Consider the following 14,553-nt stretch of genomic DNA (forward strand, 5'->3'; position numbering starts at 1 on the left):
CTGAAACGGGTGAAAAAACATCATGAAACTTAAACTGGAACTGAAGAAAAAGTATAATAGATATTGAAAAGATAAATACAAGTTGAATAGTTGAATGTCTTGTCTTCGTTTTAAAGTTTGAATGGTGGCTCTATGACAATGTATGTGGAAGTAGATACAGTTTAAAGAGGAGGAAGTTGAATGAGAATTTGAAGGGTCTCCCCATTGAAATACATGGGAAATTTTTGTTGAAAAAAGTTGAATAATTTTAAAAATATAAATGTTAAAAATGAGAAAAGTAGAAGCAGTCATGTCCAAAAGAAGAGGAATCTAACGGTGTTTGAATGGTTTTTCTAAGTTGAACGGTTTTGAAGGAGTTAGATGCCAAAAAACAAATGCTTCCCAAGAGAAAACTGTGAGTGGCAGGAACTTCCAGACTACAACATATTAAATTTTCATGCCTGTAGAGTGTATTATACTGATGTGGTGACAGTGTAAAGACACCCTTCGATGTTAAATTTGAGCTGAAAATTGAGAGCAGTTTTAGAATGGTTATCTATGGGGGACAGAGAGGGAGGAGGCTGCGCTTTGATGGCATTTGTGAGAAAACCGTAAATCTGATTTCAATGAGGAAGCCACTGGATGAAAGTCTCTGTCAGAACATGGTATGAAATGTTTAGGTGTAAACTAGCGAGCTAACTTCCTGTTAACTTCTAACTCTGTTAAATTTAATAAATTCTGTTTTCATGGATGTTAAACTTAATTGTAACACCTGATAAATCAGCAACGCAGGTGATTTAATTAAAGATGAAAGAATTTAGACCGTTTTTAACTCTTAGTGTTCGTTTGACTTTGGGACCTGATATGAACGGAGTTTTGGACCCAGATTACTCCGTGAAGCTCCTCACTACGGCAGCCGTAATGCTCTGACAATCCATCAAGCAGTGCGGATTACCAACGTTGTACTAAAACATTTTTTAACAGATTTCTGCACGCAGAAATCGGTTCGAGGTCAGTAAGCACAACCAGAATTCATACATACGGCACACTCTTGATTTTGGAGAAAATTAAAGGATTTTTTGTGTGGAAATACGTTATACAGAGGAAAAGAATATATATCGTGATATATATCGTTACTGCACATGCTTCAAATTATATCGCGATATGGATTTTAGGCCATATCGCCCAGCCCTACTCAAAAGGTCTCATCAAGTTCCGATTTAATTCAATTTACGCTATGTTATCAGTGTTTGCATTGATAGCATGGCTGTGGTGTCATATCAGTGTATGCTCTCGGTGTTTGCTGATATCAAACTGTGGTATGAGGACCACTGTGGGTTAATCTTTGTAGTGATACTCACTCCTTTTTTTTTTCTTTAGACCTAGTTTAATTCTGGTATAGTTGAATATTTGTATATAATCCCTGCAGCTGTCAGACTCTATAACAGGGGTCACCAGCCTTTCTTAAAACTGAGAGTTAGATAAAACTGTGAACAGTTTGGTTCATCTTTAGTTATATGGTTCTATCCAGCATATTCTATCTTGATATGCTGTCTTATCACAGGTTAATTTTTCAAAAATATTAGCAATGATTTATGCAAAGAAAGGGCTACGTACAACTCTTTATTTCTATTAATGTCTTACTTCATTCCTACCTGATTGACATGTTTAGGAATTATGAGTGATTGGCTCACTGTAGTGGTAAAAGTTGCTACCAATCAAATTATGATATGGTAAAGTTAAAACAAAACACAACTGACTGTTTTATATTATATCTAATATATATTATGTAATTATCCTTATAATTACAAAATGTTTTAAGTAAGATTTATGTTTTGTAATTTAAATCTGACATCACAAAAGTATTTTGGAGGTTGAATAATGTATTTTGTAACTGCAGTACACATAATACTAATTTTGAACAATTTTGTCCAGGTTCCTTGCCACCAGGGACTCCTTCAGGACCATCGTGTTCAGTTACAGAGTCGGGGTGTCCACGGTGAGCCAGATCATCCCCCAGGTAGCGACGGCCATCTGGGACTGTCTAGTGGACGACTTCATGGATGTGCCTTCACCTGGAGACTCAAAGAGAAAGTATATACAGTGGTCCCTCATTTATTGCAGCAGGGTTTCTCAGAATAACTAGCCCCTCGCCACACACTTTATACACTTTATTTTTTAATTTTTTTTTTTTAAACACACACATGAAGATTAGTCACAGTTCTCACAAGTTGATTCTCACAGTGCAAACCTTTGTAGATTTCAAAACGTAAAAGTATCATTATGCTGTTTTTTCTTCGTCTGCCTGCCACATTTGTGCGCCTTTTCCCCTCCAGGAGTCACTCCATAAGCCAATGAGATTATCACATGACATTTTTGAACAGGGATATTTCTTTTTAACTGTTTTCAATTTAACGTAATATTTAAGTGTTTCTTAGTTTTAGACTAGTTGGTTAGTCTATTTCAATGTTTTAAACCATATCCCAGGGTTTTTACTTCACCATTTATGGAGTTTTAAGAAGCAAATAAAAGACAGAGCTTAATTCTGTAAAGATTAGATGAAAAATACTCAAAGGATAAATTCAATTGGTTTATTATTTTATTACACAAGTTGAAAAAAGTAAAACAAGTAACTACAGAAACAACAAAAGAAAATTTAAACAATCAAATAAGTAAATGAAAGGGGGGGGGGGGAAGGGAGGAGGAGAGAAAACCCCAACAATCCCCTCTGAGCAAGCACTAGGCGACAGTGGGGAGGAAAAACTGCCTTTTAACGGGCAGAAACCTCCAGCAGAACCAGGCTCAGGAGGGGGCAGTCAACTGCTGGGACTGGTTGGGGGGTGAGGGTGAAAAAAAGAAAAAAGATTAAGAAGGTAGGGAATAGGTGTTAGGAGAGAAAGGGAGAGGGGGGACAGGAGAGGTGACAATTAAGATGGCTCACAGGTGGAGGAAGACGAGGCTAAATCATCTGAATAACCAGCAGAAGCCTCTTTTCTTCGTTTCCAGGTATTTTTCCATGAGCGCTTTTTTCTCCAGGATAAGGGTTCTCAACTGATCGTTTGTTTCTGCATTTTGCTTCTCGAGTTGCTTGCATCTTTGCTCCATTTCTTTTAATCCTGCTTGTTCTTTTCTAGGCTTTTCTTTCGGGTCTTTGTATGTTGCCTTCTCCATTCGATTTGCCTTGCGCATGTCTGTATTTCTCTCTTGTTTTTTGTTGTACATCTCTTCTTTCAGGTCAATTTTTCTCTTGAATTCTTCATGCATACGCAGCAGGTGTTCCCATTTTTTCTCTTGTTGTTGCTTTTGTGCCTCCATTTCAGTTATTTGGCTCCTCAAGTCAGTGACCCTCAACAACATCACATTCATGAGCTCTGAGTGTTTTTTCCTTATTCCATCGATCGTACACTGCATCTCTGAACATTGCTTTTCCAGTATTTCCTTTTCTCTTTCCAGTTCAGGTGTTTTGTCCTTCATTTCATTACAAAATTCTCGTAGTTCTAGATTCCTTTTCTCAAAGTCCTGGAGAATACGTTTTTCCTCTTCCTGTTGCTTTTTTTCTTCAAGAAGCTCTTTATTTTTGCACTCTGTTTCATCAAACCTGACTTTCAGATCTACGTACATTTCCCTCATGGCTTTGAGTTTGTGCTCCATTGGTGTTTCTTTTTCTCTTTCCAGTTCAGGTGTTTTGTCCTTCATTTCATTACAAAATTCTTGCAGTTTTAGATGCCTTCTCTCAAACTTCCGGAGAATACGTTTTTCTTCTTCCTGTTGCTTTTTTTCTTCAAGAAGCTCTTTATTTTTGCACTCTGTTTCATCAAACCTCACTGTCAGATCTACGTACATTTCCCTCATGGCTTTGAGTTTGTGCTGCATTTGTATTTCCTTTTCTCTTTCCAGTTCAGATTTTTTGTCCTTCATTTCATTACAAAGTTCTCGCAGTTCTAGATTCCTTCTCTCTAAGTCCTGGAGAATACGTTTTTCTTCTTCCTGTTGGCGGATTTTTTCAATTGTTTTCTCAGCTTCATTGAGTTTTCCTTGAAGCACCTGATTCTTTTGCTCCATGTTTTGGAGATCCCATTGTATCTCCTCAATAGTAGCTTTCTTTCCTTGAAGCTGGGCAGATGTTTCTTTTAATTCAGCACTCTGTCCCGACGAAAGAAAACGGGAGAAAAACTTCTTTCGTCCTTGACCAAACTTCATTCCCCAGCCCTCATTTATCATTTTTATATCAGGCTGGCGTTGCTGTTTTCCTTCCAGGTCTTTATTTCGTGCTTCCAATTGTCTGCACTTCTCCTCTAGTTGAAGCTTCTCTTCTTCAATTTGTTTAACTTTGTAATGGAGGTCAGAGTTTTCCTTCTGACTTTCCTGTAATGCCCTTTGGACTGATAAGACAGCATCCATGGTCATTTCTCCTGGAGAGATTGGCTGGCCAGACCACGAAGGAGAGGCAGCATTATCTTTTTTTCTTTGTCTGCGTTTTCGTGGACGCATATTGGAGCCTGTGCACAGTGACTCTGAAAAGGCTTAGAAATATTTCCAAATGTATCTGTTGTCGAACGTTTGAAGGCTGCGAACAAACTGCTTTAGAATTGCTGCTGTTCCCTATTTATGGACTTCAGAACTTCAAAAGTGATGATGTCACAAGCACATTAAAGATGTGCTTGTGACATCATCACTCCGTAAGCCAATCAGATCAATCAGATTGTCACATGACAGAATGGGGATGTTTGTTTTTTTTGGGGGTTTTTTTTAGGTTTAATTAGAGAGTCATCAGTACTCAGCTGACAGGGCTGGTTGCTATAGTAACTCCTGTGAGTGGCAGGAGGGGATGGGACGCACACACACCACAGTTGGGGTCAGACACAGAGAAAGGCAAACAGGAACTAGAAAGTGCATTTTCTGAAGAAACTGCAGTGTGAATGCTTGAATCTGAATGTATGCACTGAAATGAATTAATTGCTGAATTTAAGTTAAAAATGTTGAACGAGATGAAAAATACAGAAATTTTCACCTGAAAACCAAAGTGCTGAAGTGCTAAAAGCTGACATTCACAGAGAGGAAGTTTGAAAATAGCTGAAAATGTTTTAAATGTAAATTAGAAAAACCTAAGAAATGAGCAAATAAAATTTAGTAAGAAAACATCTGAAAAAATATTAAAAGTTAATATTCTTTGAATCACTGAATGACTAAAATGTGATCCCTCCGCTTGGATCCACACAGTTTAAAAAATTTAAAAGTCTGAGCTTTGAAAGACACGGTGTTGGAAAGAGAACAACGATGGCGACGTTTTGAGGGTAAAATGATGGCTGTAACACTGTGGACACAGCAGCAGTTGAAAGAGAAGTGTTTAAGATGAATCTTGGCAGAGTGAGAGAGAGAGCTCGTTAAGCAGGCAGGTGTGAGCCTGGTTGCTATAGTGACTGCACCCAGTGGCTCCATACACACGACACAGACATGCACCTCACTTTTGCTCCTTAAAATGAACAGAAAAGTCAGGCCGAAACAAATCGTTCCCAAATGAAAAGTAAAAGTCGTATTGACGAAATTCTTTCACCGTGAGCGACAGCAGCTTCTAGTCTACTGAATTCTCAGTTTTCATGCCTGTGGAGTTTATTATATGGACGTGGTGACAGTGGAAAGACACCATGCTCTTCTGATTTTCAAACCAACCTTCTGAGCGATTTTAACATTAGAGTCTATGGAAGAGTTGGAGGGAGGAGGCTGTGCATTGGTGACATTTATGAAAGAACCATAACACCTAGTACAATTGTAAACACATTGGATGAAAGAGGACAGCCATGGCTACGTTTTGAGGGTAAAATCATACCTGTAGAGCAAACGCTGCGGACACAGCAGCAGTTTTAAAAAAGATTTTAAGATTAATTTTTTTGCTCCTCTCACTCTAGCAGTTGAGCTGTCTCACTCTAGCCCCAACATTCCGTCCCATACACACCCATTATAAACTCTGAAACGGGTGAAAAAACATCATGAAACTTAAACTGGAACTGAAGAAAAAGTATAATAGATATTGAAAAGATAAATACAAGTTGAATAGTTGAATGTCTTGTCTTCGTTTTAAAGTTTGAATGGTGGCTCTATGACAATGTATGTGGAAGTAGATACAGTTTAAAGAGGAGGAAGTTGAATGAGAATTTGAAGGGTCTCCCCATTGAAATACATGGGAAATTTTTGTTGAAAAAAGTTGAATAATTTTAAAAATATAAATGTTAAAAATGAGAAAAGTAGAAGCAGTCATGTCCAAAAGAAGAGGAATCTAACGGTGTTTGAATGGTTTTTCTAAGCTGAACGGTTTTGAAGGAGTTAGATGCCAAAAAACAAATGCTTCCCAAGAGAAAACTGTGAGTGGCAGGAACTTCCAGACTACAACATATTAAATTTTCATGCCTGTAGAGTGTATTATACTGATGTGGTGACAGTGTAAAGACACCCTTCGATGTTAAATTTGAGCTGAAAATTGAGAGCAGTTTTAGAATGGTTATCTATGGGGGACAGAGAGGGAGGAGGCTGCGCTTTGATGGCATTTGTGAGAAAACCGTAAATCTGATCTCAATGAGGAAGCCACTGGATGAAAGTCTCTGTCAGAACATGGTATGAAATGTTTAGGTGTAAACTAGCGAGCTAACTTCCTGTTAACTTCTAACTCTGTTAAATTTAATAAATTCTGTTTTCATGGATGTTAAACTTAATTGTAACACCTGATAAATCAGCAACGCAGGTGATTTAATTAAAGATGAAAGAATTTAGACCGTTTTTAACTCTTAGTGTTCGTTTGACTTTGGGACCTGATATGAACGGAGTTTTGGACCCAGATTACTCCGTGAAGCTCCTCACTACGGCAGCCGTAATGCTCTGACAATCCATCAAGCAGTGCGGATTACCAACATTGTACTAAAACATTTTTTAACAGATTTCTGCACGCAGAAATCGGTTCGAGGTCAGTAAGCACAACCAGAATTCATACATACGGCACACTCTCGATTTTGGAGAAAATTAAAGGATTTTTTGTGTGGAAATACGTTATACAGAGGAAAAGAATATATATCGTGATATATATCGTTACTGCACATGCTTCAAATTATATCGCGATATGGATTTTAGGCCATATCGCCCAGCCCTACTCAAAAGGTCTCATCAAGTTCCGATTTAATTCGATTTACGCTATGTTATCAGTGTTTGCATTGATAGCATGGCTGTGGTGTCATATCAGTGTATGCTCTCGGTGTTTGCTGATATCAAACTGTGGTATGAGGACCACTGTGGGTTAATCTTTGTAGTGATACTCACTCCTTTTTTTTTTCTTTAGACCTAGTTTAATTCTGGTATAGTTGAATATTTGTATATAATCCCTGCAGCTGTCAGACTCTATAACAGGGGTCACCAGCCTTTCTTAAAACTGAGAGTTAGATAAAACTGTGAACAGTTTGGTTCATCTTTAGTTATATGGTTCTATCCAGCATATTCTATCTTGATATGCTGTCTTATCACAGGTTAATTTTTCAAAAATATTAGCAATGATTTATGCAAAGAAAGGGCTACGTACAACTCTTTATTTCTATTAATGTCTTACTTCATTCCTACCTGATTGACATGTTTAGGAATTATGAGTGATTGGCTCACTGTAGTGGTAAAAGTTGCTACCAATCAAATTATGATATGGTAAAGTTAAAACAAAACACAACTGACTGTTTTATATTATATCTAATATATATTATGTAATTATCCTTATAATTACAAAATGTTTTAAGTAAGATTTATGTTTTGTAATTTAAATCTGACATCACAAAAGTATTTTGGAGGTTGAATAATGTATTTTGTAACTGCAGTACACATAATACTAATTTTGAACAATTTTGTCCAGGTTCCTTGCCACCAGGGACTCCTTCAGGACCATCGTGTTCAGTTACAGAGTCGGGGTGTCCACGGTGAGCCAGATCATCCCCCAGGTAGCGACGGCCATCTGGGACTGTCTAGTGGACGACTTCATGGATGTGCCTTCACCTGGAGACTCAAAGAGAAAGTATATACAGTGGTCCCTCATTTATTGCAGCAGGGTTTCTCAGAATAACTAGCCCCTCGCCACACACTTTATACACTTTATTTTTTAATTTTTTTTTTTTAAACACACACATGAAGATTAGTCACAGTTCTCACAAGTTGATTCTCACAGTGCAAACCTTTGTAGATTTCAAAACGTAAAAGTATCATTATGCTGTTTTTTCTTCGTCTGCCTGCCACATTTGTGCACCTTTTCCCCTCCAGGAGTCACTCCATAAGCCAATGAGATTATCACATGACATTTTTGAACAGGGATATTTCTTTTTAACTGTTTTCAATTTAACGTAATATTTAAGTGTTTCTTAGTTTTAGACTAGTTGGTTAGTCTATTTCAATGTTTTAAACCATATCCCAGGGTTTTTACTTCACCATTTATGGAGTTTTAAGAAGCAAATAAAAGACAGAGCTTAATTCTGTAAAGATTAGATGAAAAATACTCAAAGGATAAATTCAATTGGTTTATTATTTTATTACATAAGTTGAAAAAAGTAAAACAAGTAACTACAGAAACAACAAAAGAAAATTTAAACAATCAAATAAGTAAATGGGGGGGGGGGGGAGGAGAGAAAACCCCAACAATCCCCTCTGAGCAAGCACTAGGCGACAGTGGGGAGGAAAAACTGCCTTTTAACGGGCAGAAACCTCCAGCAGAACCAGGCTCAGGAGGGGGCAGTCAACTGCTGGGACTGGTTGGGGGGTGAGGGTGAAAAAAAGAAAAAAGATTAAGAAGGTAGGGAATAGGTGTTAGGAGAGAAAGGGAGAGGGGGGACAGGAGAGGTGACAATTAAGATGGCTCACAGGTGGAGGAAGACGAGGCTAAATCATCTGAATAACCAGCAGAAGCCTCTTTTCTTCGTTTCCAGGTATTTTTCCATGAGCGCTTTTTTCTCCAGGATAAGGGTTCTCAACTGATCGTTTGTTTCTGCATTTTGCTTCTCGAGTTGCTTGCATCTTTGCTCCATTTCTTTTAATCCTGCTTGTTCTTTTCTAGGCTTTTCTTTCGGGTCTTTGTATGTTGCCTTCTCCATTCGATTTGCCTTGCGCATGTCTGTATTTCTCTCTTGTTTTTTGTTGTACATCTCTTCTTTCAGGTCAATTTTTCTCTTGAATTCTTCATGCATACGCAGCAGGTGTTCCCATTTTTTCTCTTGTTGTTGCTTTTGTGCCTCCATTTCAGTTATTTGGCTCCTCAAGTCAGTGACCCTCAACAACATCACATTCATGAGCTCTGAGTGTTTTTTCCTTATTCCATCGATCGTACACTGCATCTCTGAACATTGCTTTTCCAGTATTTCCTTTTCTCTTTCCAGTTCAGGTGTTTTGTCCTTCATTTCATTACAAAATTCTCGTAGTTCTAGATTCCTTTTCTCAAAGTCCTGGAGAATACGTTTTTCCTCTTCCTGTTGCTTTTTTTCTTCAAGAAGCTCTTTATTTTTGCACTCTGTTTCATCAAACCTGACTTTCAGATCTACATACATTTCCCTCATGGCTTTGAGTTTGTGCTCCATTGGTGTTTCTTTTTCTCTTTCCAGTTCAGGTGTTTTGTCCTTCATTTCATTACAAAATTCTTGCAGTTTTAGATGCCTTCTCTCAAACTTCCGGAGAATACGTTTTTCTTCTTCCTGTTGCTTTTTTTCTTCAAGAAGCTCTTTATTTTTGCACTCTGTTTCATCAAACCTCACTGTCAGATCTACGTACATTTCCCTCATGGCTTTGAGTTTGTGCTGCATTTGTATTTCCTTTTCTCTTTCCAGTTCAGATTTTTTGTCCTTCATTTCATTACAAAGTTCTCGCAGTTCTAGATTCCTTCTCTCTAAGTCCTGGAGAATACGTTTTTCTTCTTCCTGTTGGCGGATTTTTTCAATTGTTTTCTCAGCTTCATTGAGTTTTCCTTGAAGCACCTGATTCTTTTGCTCCATGTTTTGGAGATCCCATTGTATCTCCTCAATAGTAGCTTTCTTTCCTTGAAGCTGGGCAGATGTTTCTTTTAATTCAGCACTCTGTCCCGACGAAAGAAAACGGGAGAAAAACTTCTTTCGTCCTTGAGCAAACTTCATTCCCCAGCCCTCATTTATCATTTTTATATCAGGCTGGCGTTGCTGTTTTCCTTCCAGGTCTTTATTTCGTGCTTCCAATTGTCTGCACTTCTCCTCTAGTTGAAGCTTCTCTTCTTCAATTTGTTTAACTTTGTAATGGAGGTCAGAGTTTTCCTTCTGACTTTCCTGTAATGCCCTTTGGACTGATAAGACAGCATCCATGGTCATTTCTCCTGGAGAGATTGGCTGGCCAGACCACGAAGGAGAGGCAGCATTATCTTTTTTTCTTTGTCTGCGTTTTCGTGGACGCATATTGGAGCCTGTGCACAGTGACTCTGAAAAGGCTTAGAAATATTTCCAAATGTATCTGTTGTCGAACGTTTGAAGGCTGCGAACAAACTGCTTTAGAATTGCTGCTGTTCCCTATTTATGGACTTCAGAACTTCAAAAGTGATGATGTCACAAGCACATTAAAGATGTGCTTGTGACATCATCACTCCGTAAGCCAATCAGATCAATCAGATTGTCACATGACAGAATGGGGATGTTTGTTTTTTTTGGGGTTTTTTTTTAGGTTTAATTAGAGAGTCATCAGTACTCAGCTGACAGGGCTGGTTGCTATAGTAACTTCTGTGAGTGGCAGGAGGGGATGGGACGCACACACACCACAGTTGGGGTCAGACACAGAGAAAGGCAAACAGGAATTAGGCTCTGAAACAAATGCTTCCCAAGAGAAAACTGTGAGTGGCAGGAACTTCCAGACTACAACATATTAAATTTTCATGCCTGTAGAGTGTATTATACTGATGTGGTGACAGTGTAAAGACACCCTTCGATGTTAAATTTGAGCTGAAAATTGAGAGCAGTTTTAGAATGGTTATCTATGGGGGACAGAGAGGGAGGAGGCTGCGCTTTGATGGCATTTGTGAGAAAACCGTAAATCTGATCTCAATGAGGAAGCCTCTGGATGAAAGTCTCTGTCAGAACATGGTATGAAATGTTTAGGTGTAAACTAGCGAGCTAACTTCCTGTTAACTTCTAACTCTGTTAAATTTAATAAATTCTGTTTTCATGGATGTTAAACTTAATTGTAACACCTGATAAATCAGCAACGCAGGTGATTTAATTAAAGATGAAAGAATTTAGACCGTTTTTAACTCTTAGTGTTCGTTTGACTTTGGGACCTGATATGAACGGAGTTTTGGACCCAGATTACTCCGTGAAGCTCCTCACTACGGCAGCCGTAATGCTCTGACAATCCATCAAGCAGTGCGGATTACCAACGTTGTACTAAAACATTTTTTAACAGATTTCTGCACGCAGAAATCGGTTCGAGGTCAGTAAGCACAACCAGAATTCATACATACGGCACACTCTCGATTTTGGAGAAAATTAAAGGATTTTTTGTGTGGAAATACGTTATACAGAGGAAAAGAATATATATCGTGATATATATCGTTACTGCACATGCTTCAAATTATATCGCGATATGGATTTTAGGCCATATCGCCCAGCCCTACTCAAAAGGTCTCATCAAGTTCCGATTTAATTCGATTTACGCTATGTTATCAGTGTTTGCATTGATAGCATGGCTGTGGTGTCATATCAGTGTATGCTCTCGGTGTTTGCTGATATCAAACTGTGGTATGAGGACCACTGTGGGTTAATCTTTGTAGTGATACTCACTCCTTTTTTTTTTCTTTAGACCTAGTTTAATTCTGGTATAGTTGAATATTTGTATATAATCCCTGCAGCTGTCAGACTCTATAACAGGGGTCACCAGCCTTTCTTAAATAGTTTTAATGGTTTGCCCGTGACACTCACTATTCCCCCCCATCTTTTTGGGCAGCCAAAAGTTGTCAGTTTTCTCCAAGCATGACATCCCAGTGAATTTCAGACCCAGCAACACACTCAGACAGAAACTGGTTCACCCGAAAGACAAAACGTCAAAACACAAACTTAACAACGTGGTTTATGCTGTACAGTGCAGCGAGGAATGCTCAGACCTCTACATTGGAGAGACCAAACAGCCACTTCACAAGCGCATGGCACAACACAGAAGAGCCACTTCCGACTTCACCGAAAAGGTTCAGAAAATTACCCTGGATCCAGATGAAACCATGGTGTCCTTTGATGTAGTCTCTCTCTTCACTTGCATACCCACCACGGAGGCCGTGGAGACCGTCAGAAAACGATTACAAGAAGACAGCTCCTTGGAGGACAGGACCAACTTCACACCCGATCAGATCTGCACACTGTTAGACCTCTGCCTCACCACTACATATTTCAAGTACAACGAAGGCTTTTACAGACAAAAACATGGCTGTGCCATGGGCTCCCCCGTGTCACCTATTGTAGCCAACCTTTACATGGAGGAAGTGGAAAGGAAGGCTCTTGGCTCTTTCAAAGGAAGAGTACCCAGCCACTGGTACAGATATGTGGACGACACCTGGGTCAAAATCAAGACACAAGAAGTGGAATCCTTCACTGCGCACATTAACGCTGTGGATAAAAACATCAAGTTCACCAGGGAAGACACAAAGGACAACTGTTTGCCTTTCCTGGACTGCGCCGTGCACATTGAAGAGAACGGCAAACTCAACATCGAAATTTACCGGAAGCCCACACACACGGACCAGTACCTCCTCTTTGACTCCCATCACCCTCTGGAACACAAACTTGGAGTAATTAGGACCCTACACCACCGGGCAGAACATGTTCCCTCTCAACCTGAAGGAAAAAAGAAGGAACACACACATGTAAAGGAAGCACTCAAAACGTGCGGCTATCCTAAATGGGCGTTTTTAAAGTCAGCAAAGAGGCACAGAAAAGAAGACCAGACACCAGCGAAGGAGGATAAGAAGGACAGACGCAACAACATTGTCATCCCCTATGTAGCCGGTGTATCAGAAAAACTCAGGAGAGTTTTCTCCAAGCATGACATCCCAGTGAATTTCAGACCCAGCAACACACTCAGACAGAAACTGGTTCACCCGAAAGACAAAACGCCAAAACACAAACTTAACAACGTGGTGTATGCTGTACAGTGCAGCGAGGAATGCCCAGACCTCTACATTGGAGAGACCAAACAGTCACTTCACAAGCGCATGGCACAACACAGAAGAGCCACCTCCACAGGACAAGACTCAGCAGTCCATCTGCATCTTAAGGATAAAGGACACTCTTTCGAGGATGCCAATGTTCACATTTTGGACAGAGAGGACAGATGGTTTGAAAGAGGAGTGAAAGAAGCCATCTATGTCCACTGTGAGCGACCATCTTTGAACAGAGGCGGGGGTTTACGACACCAACTCTCTGCCATCTATAATCCAGTTTTGAGATCCCTTCCCAGACGCCTTAACGCCCACTCACATCCTGGGCCATCTGACCTCAGGAATTCGCATGACAAGGTGGGGCCAGGTTTCACAATGAACACACCCGAAACTCTGGCTGATTGGGTCCCACACCCAATTTCACACCTTGGCTCAGGTGATTAGAGGATCATCAGGGGGTCCTTTTGTCCCTCTGTGGGGGATCACTCCCACTAGGTTTATATCTGGGACTCTCCACCATTTGACCTTAGAACTGAAGAAGCTTCTCGGATGAGAGGTGAAACGTCTTCAAGCAACTTAAAGAAGTCCAGACGCTTTTCTTTGCAAGCTCCTTTGACCAAAAGTTGTCAACATCACCACCTTGGAAATGTCACCCAAGGAAATGAGTAAAAGCATCAGTAAGGTGCACTAAGATGAGGTGTGATTCCACAATTCAAAGGTTTAAGCTTATTTTTAGGAAAGGGGAAAAAAACATTTTGAAAACTACACATCCAGCCACAAAGGAAGAGTTTAGAAGGTTAACCACTCCTCAAACAGGTACACACACACACACACACACACACACACACACACACACACACACACACACTAAAATTATTAAGGCCCCATTTAAGCCTGGATAGTGTCCAAATAAAAGCTGCATGCAGCTGAACCAAATAATATCACTGAACCAAACACAAAAACTGAAGCAACACAAAAAAAATCCCACTAAAAATTGGGGGTTGGATACAGGTGCCGATCATGTCTATACTGGGTCCATCAGTCCATGACCATTTCTGGACATCTATATGACGTCCAAACTAGGTCCACAATTTGAATATCCAGCCATGACAACATTTGGACTGGGTAATTTTTTATGGACGGCAATGGGGGCGTCTATGACAGCTGCAGGAAATTTACATGATTAGTAAGTATAATATTTTTTTTACAAATACCAACATTGTTTATGAATATCAATGTTGTTATCAGCATAATACATATGAATACAGATTATTTTAAAAACAATTCCTTTTTAGCCTGTTGAGTTATTCTCAAAATGATTCTGTCAAGGCTCGGCTGTGTGGCAGGCAGGAGGAGGACCCAAAATGCAAAACTCACACACACGGGGATGAACTCAAAAAGCAGCTTTA

This window comes from Astatotilapia calliptera, chromosome 18 (assembly GCF_964374335.1).
Source record: "Astatotilapia calliptera chromosome 18, fAstCal68.1, whole genome shotgun sequence".
In the NCBI taxonomy this organism is placed as follows: domain Eukaryota; kingdom Metazoa; phylum Chordata; class Actinopteri; order Cichliformes; family Cichlidae; genus Astatotilapia; species Astatotilapia calliptera.